Source organism: Dendrobates tinctorius, unplaced genomic scaffold, assembly GCF_039654945.1.
Source record: "Dendrobates tinctorius isolate UK_male_01 unplaced genomic scaffold, ASM3965494v1 ptg000276l, whole genome shotgun sequence".
Classification (NCBI taxonomy): domain Eukaryota; kingdom Metazoa; phylum Chordata; class Amphibia; order Anura; family Dendrobatidae; genus Dendrobates; species Dendrobates tinctorius.
The window spans coordinates 823,762-845,000 of NW_027361943.1; the positions used below are offsets into that span (position 1 = coordinate 823,762).

General features: G+C 48.2%; 1 protein-coding gene across 1 annotated transcript in view; it reads left to right on the forward strand.

Moving 5' to 3' along the window:
• LOC141072555 (tyrosine-protein kinase JAK3-like) overlaps positions 1–21,239 on the forward strand; it is a 635,207-nt gene that overhangs the window by 555,484 nt on the left and 58,484 nt on the right. The gene's annotated exons all lie outside the window — the stretch shown is intronic.

Sequence of the window (21,239 nt, forward strand, 5' to 3'; positions counted from 1 at the left end):
GTGACTAAAGGTAGATGTAAGGGGATAAGAGTAGTTACCTAGAGATTTCAGGCATAGGGGTTTCTGCGGCGGCGCTCACACCCTGCCGAGTATTCTGGACTTGCTGGCATGCTGTTGAATGGCAATTGGGGGTCCATAAATAGTGCCGCACACCGCCGGATTCCGCCAGAAGTGCGTCATCCGGCCCGGAAGTCACACGGCGCTGTAAGGTTAAGTGTAGCCACACATGCGCGTTTGTAGTAAAGACAACCATGTTTGTGTACAGTTGTTGACATGGAGATGGAGGCAAGTTCATAAAGGTCACATGAGCGCATTAGCTAGGAAGGCTTCCCATAGAATCCAGGGGCAGGGGGCAATGTTTGGCTGATTATATGACCAAAATGAAGCAGAACTATTGATGCAAAGTAGCAGGCTGGTTACATAGCATACTAATGATAGAGCAGAGGCATTATTAAACAGATCATAAAGGCACACTAAGAGTGTAAAGACAGGCAGGGCCGTATTAGCCACTAGACACTCGTGGGCCCGTGCCTAGGGCAGGATTCCGCGGGGGGGTGGCACCTGAGCAATGATTTTTTTTTATTTTTTTGTCCGGCTGCACTGGGGAAACGGGTGCACTGGGGAGATGGGTTCACTAGGGAGATGGCTGCACTGAGGAGATGGCTGCACTGAGGAGATGGCTGAACTGGGAAAACGGGTGCACTGGGGAGATGGCTGCACTGGGAAAATGGGTGCACTGGGGAGATGGCTGCACTGGGCAGATGGGTTCACTGAGGAGATGGCTGCACTGGGGACATGGCTGCACTGGGGACATGGCTGCACTGGGGAGATGACTGCACTGGGGACATGGGTGCACTGAGAAGATGGCTGCACTAGGGAGATGACTGCACTAGGGAGACGGGTGCACTGAGGACATGGCTGCACTAGGGAGATGGGTGCACTGAGGAGATGGCTGCACTGAGAAAACTGGTGCACTGGGGAGATGGGTTCACTGAGGAGATGGTGGCACTAAAGAGATCGCTGCACTGGGGAGATGGCTGCACTGGGGAGATGGCTGCACTGAGAAGATGGCTGCACTGGGGACATGGGTGCACTGAGAAGATGGCTGCACTGGGGACATGGGTGCACTGAGAAGATGGCTGCACTAGGGAGATGGCTGCACTAGGGAGATGGCTGCACTAGGGAGATGCCTGCACTAGGGAGATGGGTGCACTGAGGAGATGGCTGCACTAGGGAGATGGCTGCACTGAGGAGATGGCTGCACTAGGGACATGGGTGCACTGAGGAGATGCCTGCACTAGGGAGATGGCTGCACTGAGGAGATGGCTGCACTGAGGAGATGGCTGCACTGAGGAGATGGCTGCACTGAGGAGATGGCTGCACTGGGGAGATGGCTGCACTGGGAAAACGGGTGCACTGGGGAGATGGCTGCACTGGGCAGATGGGTTCACTGAAGAGATGGCTGCTCTAGGGAGATGGCTGCACTGGGGAGATGGCTGCACTGGGGAGATGGCTGCACTGGGGGCATGGGTGCACTGAGAAGATGGCTGCACTAGGGAGATGGCTGCACTGAGGAGATGGCTGCACTGAGGAGATGGCTGCACTGAGGAGACGGCTGCACTGGGGAGATGGGTGCACTGGGGAGATGGCTGCACTGGGGAGATGGGTTCACTGAGGAGATGGTGGCACTAGGGAGATGGCTGCACTGGGGAGATGGCTGCACTGGGGACATGGGTGCACTGAGAAGATGGCTGCACTAGGGAGATGGGTGCACTGAGGAGATGGGTGCATTAGGGAGATGGGTGCACTGAGGAGATGGCTGCAGTAGGGAGATGAGTGCACTGGGGAGATGGATGCACGGGGAGATGGATGCACTGGGAGATGGCTGCACTGGGGAAACGGATGCACTAAGGAGATGGCTGCACTAGGGAGATGGGTGCACTGAGGAGATGGCTGCAGTAGGGAGATGGCTGCACTGAGGAGACGGCTGCACTGGGGAAACGGATGCACTGAGGAGATGGCTGCACTGGGGAAATGGGTGCACTAAGGAGATGGCTGCATTGGGGAAATGGGTGCACTGGGGAGATGGGTGCACTGGGGAGATGGGTGCACTGGGGAGATGGCTGCACTGGGGAAATGGGTGCACTAAGGAGATGGCTGCATTGGGGAAATGGGTGCACTGGGGAGATGGGTGCACTGGGGAGATGGCTGCACTGGGGAGATGGCTGCACTGGGGAGATGGCTGCACTGGGGAAATGGGTGCACTAAGGAGATGGCTGCATTGGGGAAATGGGTGCACTGGGGAGATGGCTGCACTGGGGAGATGGCTGCACTGGGGAGATGGCTGCACTGGGCAGATGGGTGCACTAAGGAGATGGCTGCACTGGGGAAATGGGTGCAACGAGATGGTTGCAACGAGGAGATGGCTGCACTGGGGAGATGCGTGCACTGGGGAAATGGGTACACTGAGGAGATGGCTGCACTAGGGAGAAAGGTTACTTTTACATCAGCGATTTTTGCCAAAGTGGCTGCATTAGTCATTCTCACCAATGGGGGAGGCAGCAGTAAAAGTGCCTAGGGCAGCATAAACTCTAAATACGGCCCTGAAGACAGGGCAGAGTTTAGCTGGTAATGTGAAAATAATAACGCTAGATTATTCATATAGGGATTGAGGCAATCTCACATTGGTTATATGGGCATAAAAATAAAGATAAAAAATAGTTAGTATAACAGAGGGTGGTTAGGAAACGGAGGCGTTGTTGAACAAGTCATATAAATGCAATAATGGTTAAGGTTACACATAAAGACAGGGGCAGCAGTGGGCTAGTCATATGAGCAAGGGCGGACACATACAGTTTGGGGCCACCGTGCAAGAAATGTATCTGGGCCCACCTCCTTTTATGATGACCAAGATACAGATATACATATTTTTTTTACAGTCTCCTCTCATTATATATATTGCTGACCCTTATTACACAGTGCCCTCTCTTTATGTATAGCGCCATCCCTTATCACATAGTTCCCTCTTGCTATGTACAGCACCATCCCTTACATATCAGGTTCTCATTACTTTTGTTATTTATACCTTCCTGTTCTTTTTATCTAACAAGAGTGGATGATATGTAATAAACTGAAATGATGGCTGATGGAGCAAGAGAAAGCTTCTTTTGAGATGGATGCGGATGATGGATTGGTCTTATGGTCAGATGCTGCTCCATCAGCAGTAATTTTACATTTTACAGGAGAGGACACTATGCAATAAAGAGAGAGCGCTGTGAATAACAAAAATAGTGAGAATACTCAATGTAATGGACAGTGCTGTAGATGACAAGAGATGATACTGTGTCAAAATGGACGACGCTCCACATAACGGGACACTATATAATAAAGGACGACATCATACATAAATAGAGAGGATATTACATAATAAAGGGCGGGAGGGTACTGGCACCGCAGACACAATATCAGGATACAGACACCGCCAAAGCAGTCACAGGAAGTGAGCGCTAATAACAGGACACAGGGGACACTATCAGACTAGGGATGGGGGACCTGGCAACATACAGTTGCATACACACCAAACACCTAACATACAGTGTGGGAAATAAGTATTTGATCCCTTGCTGATTTTGTAAGTTTGCCCACTGACAAAGACAATGACAGTCTATAATTTTAAGGGTGGGTTAATTTTAACATTGAGAGATAGAATATCTAATATATAAAGCTCAAGTGTGTGTGTATGTATGTATGTATGTGTGTATGTTTGGGATTGGCATCCGCACCGTCGCAACTACAGCCACAAAATTTGGCACAGTCACACGTCTGGACCCCGACAGTGTCCTAGGCTATGTTGTGAGGCAAAATTTTAACCCCGCGTGTTCCAATTCACCAAACAATTTTGCCCCTATCTACATAATGGGGAAAAAGTGTGTGTATCAAGCTCCGCCCCTCATTATGATGTCATAATGGTTGCCATGGCGACGCTGATGTCATCATAGGTTGCAAGCCCCGCCGCTCATTATGATGTCATAATGGTTGACTATGAGATGGAGGATGTGTGATGGGTATATGGGCACTGGACTATGGGATGGAGGATATGTATGACGGGTATATGGGCATGGGACTATGGGATGGCGGATATGTTTGATGGGCATATGGGCATGGGACTATGAGATGAAGGATGCGTGATGGGTAAATGAGCACTCGACTATGGGATGCCGAATATGTATGATGGGTATATGGGCATGGGACTATGGGATGGAGGATGTGTGATGGGTATATGGGCATGGGACTATGGGATGGAGGATGTGTGATGGGTATATGGGCATGGGACTATGGGATGGAGGATATGTGATGGGTATATGAGCACTCGACTATGGGATGGAGGATATGTATGATGGGTATATGGGCACGGGCTTATGGGATCATGGATATGTATGATGGGTATATGGGCACAGGACTATGGGATGGAGGATAATTATAATTTGCTATAACTAACCACAGTTAGTTACTATGCCCAGGCAACGCCGGGCTCTTCAGCTAGTAAAAAATAAAATCCAGAAAATCACATTATGGAAATTATATAAATGTATTTGCATTTTGCAGTAAGAAATAAGTATTTGATCCCTCTTGCAAACAAGACTTATACTTGGTGGCAAAACCCTTGTTGGCAAGCACAGCAGTCACACGTTTTTTGTAATTGATGATGAGGTTTGCGCACATGTCAGGAGGAATTTTTATCCACTCCTCTTTGCAGATAATCTCTAAATCATTAAGATTTGGAGGCTGTCACTTGGCAACTCGGAGCTTCAACTCCCTCCATAAGTTTTCTATGGAATTAATGTCTGGAGACTGGCTAGGCCTCTCCATGACCTTAATGTGCTTCTTTTTGAGCCACTCCTTTGTTGCCTTGGCTGTATGTTTTGGGTCATTGTCTGGCTGGAAGACCCAGCCATGACCTAATTTTAATGTCCTGGTGGAGGGAATGAGGTTGCCACTCAGGATTTTACGATACATGACTCCTTCCATTCTCCCATTGATGCAGTGAAGTAGTCCTGTGCACTTAGCAGAGAAGCACCCCAAAACATAATGTTTCCTCCTCCATGCTTGACAGTGGGGGCGGTGTTCTTTGAGTCATAAGGCAGCATTTTTCTTCCTCCAAACATAGCGACTTGAGTTAATGCCAAAGACCTCAATTTTTGTCTCATTTGACCATAGCATCTTCTCCCAATCACTCACAGAATCATCCAGGTGGTCATTGGCAAACTTCAGATGGGCCTGCACATGTGCATTCTTGAGCAGGGGGAGCTTGTGGGCACTGCAGGATTTTAAACTTTTACAGCGTAATGTGTTACCAATGGTTTTCTTGGTGACTGTGGTCCCAGCTGCCTTGAGATCATTAACAAGTTTCCCCCATGTAGTTTTAGGCTGATCTCTCACTTTCTTTTCCAAAAACGCATACAAATGCATGCACATGCAGCGTTTTTTCCCATCATGCGTAAGATGAGGCGCATAAAAAACACTGTGTAATCATGCGTCAGCTGTCTATAATGCAGGTACAGTCATATGTTAAAGTTTGGGCACCCCTATTAATGTTAACCTTTTTTCTTTATAACAACTTTGGTTTTTGCAACAGCTATTTCAGTTTCATATATCTAATTACTGATGGACTCAGTTATATTTCTGGATTCTGGATTCAAATGAGGTTTATTGTACTAACAGAAAATGTGCAATCTGCATTTAAACAAAATTTGACCGGTGCAAAAGTATGGGCACCCTTATCATTTTCTTGATTTGAACACTCCTAACTACTTTTTACTGACTTCCTGAAGCACTAAATTGGTTTTGTAACCTCATTGAGCTTTGAACTTCATAGCCAGGTGTATCAAATCATGAGAAAAGGTATTTAAGGTGGCCACTTGCAAGTAGTTCTCCTATTTGATTCTCCTATGAAGAGTGGCATCATGGGCTCCTCAAAACAACTCTCAAATGATCTGAAAACAAAGATTATTCAACATAGCTTTTCAGGGGAAGGATACAAAAAGTTGTCTCAGAGATTTAACCTGTCAGTTTCCACTGTGAGGAACATAGTAAGGAAATGGAAGAACACAGGTACAGTTCTTGTTAAGCCCAGAAGTGGCAGGCCAAGAAAAATATCAGAAAGGCAGAGAAGAAGAATGGTGAGAACAGTCAAGGACAATCCACAGACCACCTCCAAAGACTTGCAGCATCATCTTGCTGCAGATGGTGTCACTGTGCATCGGTCAACAATACAGCGCACTTTGCACAAGGAGAAGCTGTATGGGAGAGTGATGCGAAAGAAGCCATTTCTGCAAGCACGCCACAAACAGAGTCGCCTGAGGTATGCAAAAGCACATTTGGACAAGCCGGTTACATTTTGGAAGAAGGTCCTGTGGACTGATGAAACAAAGATTGAGTTGTTTGGTCATACAAAAAGGCGTTATGCATGGAGGCTAAAAAACACAGCATTCCAAGAAAAACACTTGCTACCCACAGTAAAATTTGGTGGAGGTTCCATCATGTTTTGGGGCTGTGTGGCCAATGCCGGCACCGGGAATCTTGTTAAAGTTGAGGGTCGCATGGATTCAACTCAGTATCAGCAGATTCTTGACAATAATGTGCAAGAATCAGTGACGAAGTTGAAGTTACGCAGGGGGTGGATATTTCAGCAAGACAATGATCCAAAACACTGCTCCAAATCTACGAAGGCATTCATGCAGAGGAACAATTACAATGTTCTGGAATGGCCATCCCAGTCCCCAGACCTGAATATCATTGAACATCTGTGGGATGATTTGAAGCGGGCTGTCCATGCTCGGCGACCATCAAACTTAACTGAACTGGAATTGTTTTGTAAACAGGAATGGTCACAAATACCTTTATCCAGGATCCAGGAACTCATTAATAGCTACAGGAAGCGACTAGAGGCTGTTATTTTTGCAAAAGGAGTATCTACGAAATAGTAATGTCACTTTTATGTTCAGGTGCCCATACTTTTGCACCGGTCAAATTTTGTTTAAATGCAGATTGCACATTTTCTGTTAGTACAATAAACCTCATTTGAATCCAGAAATATAACTGAGTCCATCAGTTATTAGATATATGAAACTGAAATAGCTGTTGCAAAAACCAAAATTGTTATAAAGAAAAAAGGTTAACATTAATAGGGGTGCCCAAACTTTAACATATGACTGTAACAAGTTGATTAGGAGCGTCTAACTGGTCAGTAGGAGCCAGAACTCTTAATGGTTGGTAGGGGATCAAATACTTATTTCTCACTGCAAAATTCAAATAAATTTATATAATTTATGCAATGTATTTTTTGGATTTTATATTTGATATTCTATTTCTTGATGTTAAAATTAATCTACCTTTAAAATTATAAACTATTCATGTCAGTGTCAGTGAGCAAACTTACAAAATGAGCAAGGGATCAAATACTTATTTCCCCCACTGTAATATTAGGGATTGCTCAGGCACCTCCCTATTGGGGAGGGTGCTTTTTATACAAGATGTCTCCAAGCTGTTGGCTGGGAGAAACATTGCAAGTGAACACACATTTAGAACAGAGGAGTCCGCACACACGCACCCTAGGCACACCTTCGGGACACTGTGCAGCATGCATAGTGGAGGGAGAAGGCAGGAGCAGGAGCATGCAGGGGACAGCACCAAGGGCCGATGAGAAAGCTGGCATCCCTATATGGAGGGAATAGGGGACCCCATGTTGGGTATAGCGCTACATCTCCCCTTCTCTGATCATTTGTTTTGCTCTTCTGCAACACATGAAAAAACCCGATTCTACTCACTTTTCTACACTCCCACCCCACACAGCGTCCTCTTCTGCAACCGGTGCAAGAGCCGCTTGCTGACTTCGGCATCCCCACCATCGTTCACGTCTTCACTGCCATAAGCCACCCAGTCATAGGCACACCCAGGTCAGATGCTGGACGCAAATTGGTCAGTGGCGTGTACTGCGGATCCCCTGCGCTGTAATATATTTCAGCTCAATGTGCGTCCGAGGAGGCAGATCGAGCTGAAATATTCGCTGGTGTCAGTCGCTTCACTTCACTTCTGGGCCAGATGCAGCTGCATTGGCAATTTGTCTTGCCCCGGGAATGCCCAGTTAAAATGAACCTGTCACCAGGTTTGGCCAATGGGTGTCGCGGGTCAGGCGCCTCCTATCTTCTTGCAATGCCACCCTCCTGCTTGCATCTTGGCTCCCCAGCATCGCTCTCCTGCGCAGTTGGAGTGCCCTCACTCGCCAGGGCCATGGGGTACTTGGTACCGGGCCGGTTGATCTTCTCAACGGGAGTTGTCACGGCAGCAGTGACCCGATCCGTGGCCCTGGTGCTCCATTGCAAAAGGGGTTGTTTCAGTGTGCTTATGATGGTGACAGTTTATAAGTGATTCTTGACGCCACCTGTGGTGTTCGGCAAATGTTAAGCCGACACTGCAGACAGATCCTCTGGGACAGGTGGTGTGGTGCAGCAATGATGTTATAGCCCTCCACAGGCAGGGCTGTAGTCCCAGGGCAGTGTAGGTGAAGTGACACTTAGATGGTGTAGTGTCGGGCGCAGGAGAGATGTAGCAGTACCGGGCAGGTTGACGCAGGAATAAGTGGAGGACACCAGGGCATGTAGTTCCAAAGCTTTACTCACAGTCTGTTGTGGTACAGGTGCCCGCATCCGTGCCGTGTCCTCCACGTCAGGAGCTCAGCCAACTTCCAGCCAAGATGAAGTACTCCTTTCCAACACTCCGCCAACACATGAGCCTTTTCTGAACGTCTCCCTCTTAGCGCCTTTGAGTGAAGTACTCACAGTACTGAGTTACACTGGAGTTCCTCCTGTCAGATGTTCCTATAAACTCTACTTGTATGGCAGACAGCTGTAGCCTGCTTCGGGGACTCCTTCTACCTAGTCCCGGCTCACACATGTTGCTGTTGTGCCCCCAAATCTGGTGTGGGAATAAAATGGTCACTACTTCTATTCCTCCGGTGTCTGCTGCAGGACCATTAGTATCCATGGGCAGCACGGTGGCTCAGTGGTTAGCGCTGCAGCCTTGCAGCGCTGGAGTCCTGGGTTCGAATCCCACCTAGGACAACATCTGCAAGGAGTTTGTATGTTCTCCCCGTGTTTGCGTGGGTTTCCTCCGGGCACTCCGGTTTCCTCCCACACTCCAAAGACATACTGATAGGGAATTTAGATTGTGAGCCCCATCGGGGACAGTGATGAAAATGTGTGCAAAACTGTAAAGCGCTGCGGAATATGTTAGCGCTATATAAAAATAAAGATTATTATTATTATTATTATTATAAAAATAAAGATTATTATTATTTATTATTATTATCCATACAACCTCGGGGACCAGAACCCGGCCTTGCGCTTAGAACTTGGGAAGGGTTCTCCTCTAACCCTGGTCCTTGTTCTCTTAGGCTGTGTTCACACACAGCGTTTTTTTAGCGGTTTTTACCGCGGTTTTCACTATAAAACCGCTATAAAACCGCTAAAAATAAGGTGCACAGTCATTTCTATGCATTTTGCACTTTTTGTGCACATTGATGCGTTTTTTTACCGCGAAAAAACCGCATCGCGGTAAAAACCGCAGCATGCACATTAATTTTGCGTTTTTTTCCGCGGTTTAGGCTTCTCCCATGCTTTTAGAAACCGCTGCGGTAAAAAAACGCATCAAAACCGCGCAAAAACCGCCGCGGAAAAATAGGTGCGGTTTCTGGGAAGGGATTCAGGTTTTTGTGCAGAAATTTTCTGCAACGTGTGCACTTAGCCTAATTCTCCTCACGTTCCGTATCAATCCTTTCTTTCTTATGGAGAGTCAGGCTTTCTATCAATGTTCCTTTCTTGTGCCAGCGGACCCAGATCACTGAGGTCGGCTGCAGCACTTCCTTCATCCATCCCACTCAGGGGATCTCCTTGCACAGACTGACCTCATCAGACTCCTGTGACTAACTAACTCAATCCTATCCTCTTCCCGCTCTTTTAGTGCAAACTTAACTCCACCCGCCTCCCAGCAAGCTTCGTGTTCCAAGCAGGGAGCCACCAAAGGGTGCTTTGCTACACTACTATGTTGTCTCCACCTTACCTGAATAGTCGGGCACCACACCTCAGGAGGAGGTGCAGGATCTCTGTGGCGACTGAACCCTCAGGGGCGCCACACAGGCGTACTTATCTGTCATATTGAGGGTAAAGTACTGCAGTGCACAGGCGCCGGGAAAGGTCAGAGAGGCCCAGCACCTGCACACACAGTACTCTGCCCTCAACAGGAGAGATCAGTATTTCTGCGCAGGAGCGTGATGCCGGGGAGCCCAGACGCAAGCAGGAGGGTGGCATCGCAAGAAGATGGGAGGCGCTGGACCCGGACCTGTGACACAATCGGACTGGTCCACCCCTAGGTGAGTATAATAAAACTTGTTTTTCTTCTCTTTCAGTTTGGACCGGGGGCTTATCTACAGCATTACAGAATGCTGTAGATAAGCCCCGAAATGCAGTGGCCGCATCTTATAGCGGCAAAACAAGGTGACAGGTTCGCGATAAGTGATATTTACCTTTACACATACTGTCTACTGTGTCTTAGGTACTAATATATATTTACATTGTAGTCTTACCAGTGTGTGTATACACACATGCATGCACAGATAGCCAAAGTACACATTGATACATGAAAACACTTTCAGCCATGACTGTGTGTATGTGTGTGTATTATATGTATATATATACTGCTCAAAAAAAAGGGAACACTTAAGCAACACAATGTAACTCCAAGTCAATCACACTTCATGGGATATTAATTTTAATTTCCAATAATCATTTTATGTTTTATTGCTCTCAATGCATTACATATGTAATGAATAAAGACTTGCAACTGGAATTTGTCATTCAGTGATATTTAGCATGTGTTCCCTTTATTTTTTTGAGCAGTGTATATGTATGTATATATATATATATATATATATATTATATATAATTAATTATATCTGTTATATACACTCACTGGCCACTTTATTAGGTACACCTGTCCAACTGTGTGTTAAGACTTAATTTCTAATCAGCCAATCACATGGCGGCAACTCAGTGCATTTAGGCATGTAGACATGGTCAAGACAATCTCCTGCAGTTCAAACCAAGCATCAGTATGGGGAAGAAAGGTGATTTGAGTGCCTTTGAACGTGGCATGATTGTTGGTGCCAGAAGGGCTGGTCTGAGTATTTCAGAAACTGCTGATCTACTGGGATTTTCACGCACAACCATCTCTAGGGTTTACAGAGAATGGTCCGAAAAAGAAAAAAAATCCAGTGAGCGGCAGTTCTGTGGCCGGAAATGCCTTGTTGATGCCAGAGGTCAGAGGAGAATGGGCATACTGGTTCGAGCTGATAGAAAGGCAACAGTGACTCAAATTGCCACCCGTTACAACCAAGGTAGGCAGAAGAGCATCTCTGAACGCACAGTGCGTCGAACTTTGAGGCAGATGGGCTACAGCAGCAGAAGACCACACCGGGTACCACTCCTCTCAGCTAAGAACAGGCATCTGATGGCTACTTTCAGCAGGATAATGCGCCATGTCATAAAGCTCGAATCATCTCAGATTGGTTTCTTGAACATGACAATGAGTTCACTGTACTCAAATGGCCTCCTCAGTCACCAGATCTCAATCCAATAGAGCATCTTTGGGATGTGGTGGAACGGGAGATTCGCATCAGGGATGTGCAGCCGACAAATCTGCGCCAACTGTGTGATGCCATCATGTCAATATGGTCCAAAATCTCTGAGGAATGCTTCCAGCACCTTGTTGAATCTCTGCCACGAAGAATTGAGGCAGTTCTGAAGGCAAAAGGGGGTCCAACCCGTTACTAGCATGGTGTACCTAATAAAGTGGCCAGTGAGTGTATATATGTATATATACATACTGTATGCTCAGGTTCTAAAAGATATGTGTATATATATATAGTGTACTGTGATCTTTGTGTGCATACATATATGCACCCACAGATAGGCACAGTACTGGTACATATGTACACACTTTTATAAACAGATAATAGTAAGTCTGTACACATTTTATTACTTACACATGTGGTCCCTCTGGCAGGTGCATTCTTCCATCTCCAGCCGCTCCATCCTGGGGGTCTTCAGTCCATCCATCAGCAGTTACTGGCCAGATCTCCAGCTGTCGCCAGTAGAGTTGAGCGAAACGGGTCGAAAAAATTCAAAAGTCACCGACTTTCGCCAAAGTCGGGTTTCAAAAGATGCTTTAGCGCCCTTTTTCAGCCAATCAGGAAGAGCAGACACTGTGGGCAACGTGATGACATAGGCAGCGGTCACCACCATCTTGGTGAAGGGCATGCAAGTGATTGGCTTACTTTGTGTGGCATCACAGGGGGTATAAAAGGGCAGGGACGCCGACCGCCATGTTACTCATGCTGATCTCAGAATAGGGAGAGCTGCTGCAGCTGCTGATTCTGTAGGGAGAGCGTTAGGAAGGCAAAAAGAAAAAAAAACTGCTTCTGCTGCTAGCGCTTTTCACTGTAGTTACTGTGCAGTGAAAGGTGAAGATTTTTGCTTTTGTGCAGCAGCGCTTGTGGTGATTAGCCTGCCTTTTAAGGCTACCTGCATTGCTGTGTGCACACTGGTGTTCAAACTGCTTTTTTAAAAGCAATCCAAATTGTATTGTTTTGTCCTGGTGAGGTAGTGAGCGTTCATTTTTCACACACCGTACAGCGGTGCACGCTCCTCTCTCAGTACCGTGTAACGGCTGTTAGCACGGCCAAATTGAAGCTATCTACGTGTGTGACTCTGTAAGGAAAAGTCGAGGAGTTTGTCCGTTCTTACAGACCTACACCTTATAGTTTTGTCCGTTTTTCAAACAGTTTAGTATATTTACTGTTTGTTTACATTCAAAACTAAAGAGAGACAGCATGTGTCAGTCCGTATACAAAAACACGGAGCTTGACAATTTTACATACACCGTACAGCGGTGTACGTGCACACTCCTCTCTCAGTACCGTGTAAAATTAAAGCTATCTAAGTGTGTGACTCTGTAGGGAAAAGCCAAGGAGTTTGTCCGTTCTTACAGAACTACACTCTAGGGAGGTTCCAATTCTGCCCAATTCTATATACACCTTGTAGTTTGTCATACACTAGGCAATTTCTGCCGGTCACATTACAGTGTTATAGACACAGGGCCTGACAGAATCCATCTGTGTCCTGAAGTGTAGAGAGATTCCAATTCTCCACAGTCCTCTATCCACCTTTCTTACAACATCCAGAATCTGCCTGCCACATTGCGGTGTAAAATAAACAGGGCCTGACAGAATTCAACTGTGTCCTGAAGTCTACAGAGATTTCAATTCTCCACAGTCCTCTATCCACCTTTATTACACCATCCAGAATCTGCCTGTCACATTGCGGTGTAAAATAAACAGGGCCTGACAGAATCCAACTGTGTCCTGAAGTCTACAGAGATTCCAATTCTCCCCACTACTATATACACCTTGTACCTTGTTTTACAGTACCATATAGTTGGTCGTTTTTTGGGTACATTTTCCCCAAAAATGAGGAAGTGTGGTGGAAGAGTCCGTGGAAGTGGGCGGGTAATGATGGTGTTGGTGTTGTGGTGGATCTGCTGGTAGTGGCAAAAGCAAAATAGCACCTAATGCAGGAGGTGTTGAGCCTGCACCATCGTCTGGCTCCACAAAGCCTCGAAGGCTCCCTTTTCTGGGAGTAGGTAAACTGCTGTTAAAGCCGAAGCTTCAAGAACAAGTTTTGGCTTACATTGCTGACTCAGCCTCCATCTCTCGCCTCCTCTTCTGAAGTTTTAAAAAATAAAAGCACTGAGTCATCATTGGAGGCTCATGTTCATGAACCACACCTTTCCTTGTGTCCTTCACCCCAACCAAAATTGAAGGATGCGGCAGGCCACACTACAGATTACTCCATGGAGCTGTTTTCACATACCATGCCTGGGTTATCAAGTCAAATCGTGAATTACCCAGGCAAAGATGAATCTGACATGGAGTGTACTGATGCACAGCGACTGATAGATGATTCTGCTGGTACATTCACTCAGAACACTACATTGTCCTCGCAGTGTACTGAGCCATAATCTGACCCAGATGAAACTCAGGTGCCCCTTCCCGCATACTATACCACCATACACGGTGACACAGAGGAAGGTGCACAAGACATTGAAGAGGAGGTGATGGATGACCCAGTTGTTGACCCAGATTGGCATCCATTGGGGGTAGAGGGTGCTGCTGCCAATAGCTCAGAAGAGGAGGAGGAGCATCCGCAGCAGCGGGCATCAACATCGCAACAGCTGTTATCTGGCAGCCTCGGAGCAGTCCAAAACCGGGTTACAAAAACCAAAAGAGTTGCAGGACAGCTTGGCCAGATGGTCAAAATAGCACAGCGTGCTAGGCCTCAAAATGTCTTCCATGGTAGGAAGAGTGCAGTGTGGCAATTTTTTGAACAAAATCCTAATGATCAGGCAAAGGTTATCTGTAAGAAGTGCGCAAAGACCTTTAGCCGAGGGAAAAATCTGAGAAATTTGAATACCAGTTGCATGCTAAGACATTTAACCACCATGCACTTGCAAGCGTGAACGGACTACCAAAACTCACGTACCACAGGTGCTACTGCTCCCAAAGAAGGCAGTCAGCAACGCTACATTGTTTCCCCCACTATAAGTCCACTGGTTAGCACACCACCAGCAGCAAATGTTGAGTTGTCGTCGCAATGGCAAATCAGTCAGGGAATCACACTGTTATTGCAACGAAAGACTGAATCTAGGTCATCAGAAAGAACACCAACTCCATCACCATCATCAACCCTCAGTCTGCCATGTCCACCGCTAGTTCCACCATATGCAGCTCTCAAGTCCAGCTCACCCTACCAGAGACTTTGAGTAGGACAAGAAAGTACTCATCCTCTCATCCGCGTACACTGGGTTTGAACGCCCACATTGCCAAACTAATCTCGTTAGAGATGATGCCCTATTGGTTGGTTGAAAGCGCAGCTTTCTGCAAACTCATGGCCTACGCAGTACCACGCTATGACCTACCCAGTCACCACTTCTTTTCTCGCAAAGCCATCCCAGCCCTCCACCTTCATGTGAAAGACCGCATTGTCCATGCACTCAAGCAATCAGTGAGTGGAAAGGTGCACCTCACAACTGATGCATGGTCCAGTAGGCATGGCCAGGGCCATTGCGTGTCCATCACTGCGCACTGGGTTAATGTGGTGGATGCAGGGTCCACAGGGGACAGCTGTGATGGCACAGTGCTGCCTAGCCCACAGTATAGGAAACAGTTGGCTGTTGGCGTTCGAGCCTCCTCCTCCTCCAGAAGCGAAAGCTCGTCCACAGAGCGCAGTTGCACGAGCACTGCATCCACAGCTGACAGTGGTGCACACGATGTGTCCCACTATCGATCAGCTAGTGGAAAGCGTTGGCAGGCTGTGTTGCAGATGATGTGTTTGGGTGACAGACACACGGCGGAGGTTCTGGCCAACTACTTTCAGCGACAAACTGAGTCATGGCTGGGCAGTCTACATCTTGAGGCAGGCAAGGTAGTTAGTTATAACAGACGGAATTTTGTGGCAGCCATAGCCCTTTCAAAACTCAGACACATACCTTGCTTGGCTCACACCTTGAACCTGGTGGTGCAGTGCTTCCTCACTAATTATCAGGAGTTAACAGGCCTGCTCCATAAGGTTCGAAGACTGTGCTCGCACATCCGACGGTCGCCGGTACACTCCAGTCGTATGCAGAAGCCGCAGCGATTGCTCCACCTTCCCAAGCACCGCCTAATTATCGATGTTGCAACAAGGTGGAACTCCACCCTGCACATGGTTGAGCAGCTGTGCGAACAGAGGCAGGCCGTAATGCATTTGTGGGAGGATACACGGGCAGGCACTTTGAAGGCAGACATGGAGTTGACAAGTGTGCAGTGGTTGAAGCTGAAAGACCTCTGTAAAGTCCTTCAATGTTTTGAGGAATGCACATAGCTGGTAAGCGCAGATGATGCCATCATAAGCATGAGCATCCCACTTATGCGTCTGCTCATGCAAACTTTGACGCACATCAAGGAGCAGGCGTCTGCAGCCGAGGATGATGAGGAAGAGGAGGAGGGAAGCCTTGATGACAGTCAGCCATTGTCTGTTCAGGGAACTGTCGTGGATGAGGTGGAGGAAGACGAGGAGGAGGAGGATGATGATGGGGATGATCATTTAGGGGAGGAGGATGCTTCTCGTGGGGCAAGAGAAAATTTTGGCGTGGCAAGGTCTGGTACTGAGTTTGTGCGTGACTGGAGGGATGTGGATTTGCCTGAAAGTGCTCCTCCACCCAGCACTCGCAGTGCATGATTGACACTGGGAACATTGGCCCACATGTCAGATTATGCCTTGCAGATCCTAAAAAGGGACCCCCGCATTGCCAAAATGATGAACGATGATGACTAGAGTTGAGCGACTTTTGGTTTTTTAGGGTCGCGTTTCGTTTCGTGAAACCCGACTTTTCCAAAAGTCGGGTCGAGCAAGATCGTCCGATTATTGGGAAAAGTCGGGGTCGTCCCGAAACACGAAACCCAATGTAAGTCAATGGGGAATAAAAGTCGGCAGTGAGAGGAGGACAGGAAACACACCAACAGTGCCCATTTGAATGCCAAAAGCATCAATTCTTCTTACTTAAGCTTGTCAACCTTAATTAACTTCATAATACAAGTTACGCACTGAAAAATGGGGGTTATTTGGCTACAGACTGTGGGGGGGGAGGGCTGGCTCCAGGTTTTCATGTGCCCTGGGCGAAAGAGCGCCCCTTTAACACATACCACAACTCATCATGCTCCGATACGGCAGAGAAATAGCGGTATAGTACAATGAAAAATACTTCACTTTTTACATCTCATGACGAGGCCCGTCTATTTCTCCATACAGAATCATTGGTCCCATATAATGTTTGAAACAGTATATGATGAGCTCCACATAATGCTACAGTATATGTTGGTCCCCATGGATGAAGCTCCACTGTCTTATGGGCCCAAATAATGCTCCAAACATAATGGGCCCCATTTCTAATGCTCTAGTGTATAATGGGCCCTGTAAATGCTGCTCCAGTGTCTGATGTCCACCTTTGGAATGTTCCAGTGTATGGTGGGCCCCATCTATCATTCTCCAGAGTATAGTGCTCCCCAAAAATTGCTGTCCCAACGTTGAAAACAATCAAATAAGTCTCCTCACTAGGGAATCCCTGTACTTGTCTGGACTCCTCGTCGTCCCCATCTTCCATCTCACTGCACAGTATTTCAACTTTGCAAGTGCTGTGATCCTGAGCAAGCAGGGGGGCCCACTCGTTGGCGACGGCACTGGCACAGGGCCCCTGATAGTACGGTGGTGTGTCTGATGGCGGGTGGGCCGAACCTGCACTTTCATCTGCAGCTTCCTCTTTGTCACCGTGTAAGATGGAACTGTATATGGGAAGGGTAACCTGAGTTTCATCAGGGTCAGATTCAGGCCATGTAGCGTGTGAGGGGAATGTAGTGGTCTGGGTCAATGTACCAGCAGATTCATCGAGCAGTGGCTGGGCATCAGTGCACTTATGTCGCCCCCAGGAGTACGGTCGCCACAGTGGCATTACCTTCTTCCTAGGGAGTGTGATGTCATGCTTGGGAGCAACGAACGATCTCTCTAGCAGGTTAACTGATTGGGCGGCGTTATTCCCACGAGTCATGACCCTCCAAACAGCGTTCATGAAGGCAAAGTGTTTGTTTTACGTGGGCAGTATGCTTGCAAAGCTGAACCTTAAAGGAATGTCCAGAAGGGCACCACCAGGAGTGGAGTCTACGGTTAAATTCGACTCCACCTGGGAAACCTCAACCATGCCAGCTACAGAACAGATGCACACATTGCAAGCTTAATTCCGTTAACGAACGAGACTCCGTCATGCCCCGCGGTCCGAGTCCCGCTTACTAGAGGGACACGTGAGGCTCTGGCACATGAGATTGGCCAATAACTGGTGTGTCATGCCCTTACATGTCCGTGGCTGCATGTGCGCTACACTGAAAAGGCCAGCGTTTGTCGCTTACAGGTGCAGATAACCCGCTGAACAACGTTAGTGATGGGGATCACTGATTACAATTATTACCCGCGAACAATGATTTCCCAGTAAGTGCAGGTCAACCGCAGTTCCGGAATTAGGCCTAACCATCATTCCTGAAAAAATGAAAAACTTACGTGTGCAAACCACAGGTGCTGTAGCTTGCTTAACAGCTCGCCAGCCGTTATCACGCCCAGTATGGATTACACGTGATTGCACAAAGGTGAGAAAGGGTACCGTATCCCCAGATAACATGTATGGATAGCGTACACATTCAAAATATATGTCTATACATCAGGAGGCAGGCTCAGACGGTGTTAGGCCCAGTATGGATTGCACGTGATTGCACAAAGGTTAGAAAGGGTACCGTATCCCCAGATAACATGTATGGATAGCGTACACATTCAAAATATATGTCTATACATCAGGAGGCAGGCTCAAACGGTGTCAGGCACAGTATGGATTTGACGGCCCAGACTACACAGCGGAGGAGCAGGGAGAGGTAAAGATTGCAAATGCTGGGGCCCTGCCCAAGCAAGGGGGGCCCACTCGTGGGCGTCGGTACTGGCACTGGGCCCCTCATAGTACGGCGGTGTGTCTGACGGCGGGTGTGCACCACCACCGTCAGAGACACTTGATTGCACTATGAGGGACCCTGTGCCAGTGCCCGCGCCCAAGAGTCGGCCTACCCACCTGTCCAGGGCAACGGCACTCGCACGGTGTCATGCGCTAGGTGGTGACCCCGGCCATGGGGGGGGAGGCAGCACAGTTAGGGAGTTTTAGAAAGTGGCATATGTTGATGTTGGACATTCAGCTGATGCAAAAGGTGAAATAGGTCAAGTCCCAGGAAGAGGTGGACCAAAGCAAGCCATTTTTCTGTCACCCTATGTGTCATCAGGGGAAGGTGGGACAAAATCCTTGGAAACCCATGCGTGGTTCATTTTAATGAAGGTTAGATCATCCACATTTTGGGTTGACAGACGGGTCCTTTTTTCTGTCAGGATTGATCCAGCTGCACTGAAGACTCTTTCCGATAGCACACTTGCAGCTGGGCAAGCGAGCTCCTGTAAGGCATATTGTGCCAATTCAACCTGTGTGGGAGAACATCGATATGGGAGGAAAAGTAGTTTGTAACCATAGTTGACAACTGCTGTCTCCTGTCACTTTCCATCGATGCAGTATTACCAGTTGTGTGAGCGGTACTTGAAAAATCAGTCCACAACATTGTCATGAAACCCCTGTCTCCAACGCCACTTCTGCTGTGTGCACCACGAACACCTCTGCCAAGCTGACCCCGGCCCGTACGGCTCATGTGAGAACCATCACCGCTGCTGTGTGCTGGGAATGCCTCAAGCAACCGATTTACCAGAGTTGCTTGTTTATTAGCCAATATTAGTTCAAGGTTCTCCTGTGGCATGATGTTTTGTAATTTGCCTTTATAGCGTGGATCCAGGATGCTGGCCAACCAGTAGTCGTCATCGTTCATCATTTTGGCAATGCGGGGGTCCCTTTTTAGGATCTGCAAGGCATAATCTGACATGTGGGCCAATGTTCCCGGTGTCAATGATGCACTGCGAGTGCTGGTTGGAGGAGCACTTTCTGGCAAATCCACATCCCTCCAGTCACGCACAAACCCTGTACCAGTCCTTGCCACGCCAACATTTTCACTTGCCCCACGAGATGCATCCTCCTCCCCTAAGTAATCATCCCCATCATCCTCCTCCTCCTCCTCCTCTTCCTCCACCTCGTCCAGGAGAGGTCCCTGAGCAGACAATGGCTGAATGTCATCAAGGATTCCCTCCTCCTCTTCCTCCTCATCAACATTGGCTGCAGAAGCCTGCTCCTTAAGGTGCGTCAAAGTTTGCATGAGCAGACTCATAAGTGGGATGCTCATGCTTAGGATGGCGTCGTCTGCGCTTACCAGCCGTGTGCATTCCTCAAAACACTGAAGGACTTTACAGAGGTCTTTCAGCTTCGACCACTGCACACCTGTCAACTCCATGTCTGCTCTCAAAGTGCCTGGCCGTGTATCCTCCCACAAATGCATTATGGCCTGCATCTGCTCGCACAGCCGCTCCACCATGTGCAGGGTGGAGTTCCACCTTGTTGCAATGTCGATAATGAGGCGGTGGTTGGGAAGGTGGAGCAATCGCTGCAGCTTCTGCATACGAACGGAGTGTACAGGCGACCGGCGGATGTGCGCGCACAGTCTTCGCACCTTCTGGAGCAGGGCTGTTAACTCCGGATAATTTTTGAGGAAGCACTGCACCACCAGGTTCAAGGTGTGAGCCAAGCAAGGCATGTGGCTGAGTTTTGAAAGGGCTATCACTAACTACCTTGCCTGCCTCAAGATGTACACTGTCCAGCCATGACTCAGTTTGTCGCTTCAAGTACTCGGCCAGCACCTCGGCGGTGTGTCTGTCACCCAAACACATCATCTGCAACACAGCCTGCTGACGCTTTCCACTAGCTGCTTGATAGGGGGACACCTCGTGTGCAACAGTGGCAGCTGCAGATGGAGTGCTCGTACGACTGCGCTCTGTGGACGAGCTTTCGCTTCTGGAGGAGGAGGAGGAGGAGGAGGGTCGAACGCCTACAGCCAACTGTTTCCTATACCGTGGGCTAGGCAGCACTGTCCCACCACCGCTGTCCCCTGTGGACCCTGCATCCACCACATTAACCCAGTGCGCAGTGATGGACACGTAACGGCCCTGGCCATGCCGACTGGACCATGCATCAGTTGTGAGGTGCACCTTTCCGCTCACTGACTGCTTGAGTGCATGGACAATGCGGTCTTTCACATGATGGTGGAGGGCTGGGATGGCTTGGCGAGAGAAGAAGTGGCGACTGGGTAGGTCATAGCGTGGTACTGCATAGGCCATGAGTTCGCGGAAAGCTGCGCTTTCCACCAACCGAAAGGGCATCATCTCAAACGAGATTAGTTTGGCAATGTAGGCGTTCAAACCCAGTGTACGCGGATGAGAGACTGAGTACTTTCTTGACCTACTCATAGTGTCTGGGAGGGTGAGCTGGACTTGAGAGCTGCATATGGTGGAAGTAGCGGTGGACAGGGCGGACTGAGAGAGGGTTGATGATGGTGATGGAGTTGGTGTTCTTTCTGA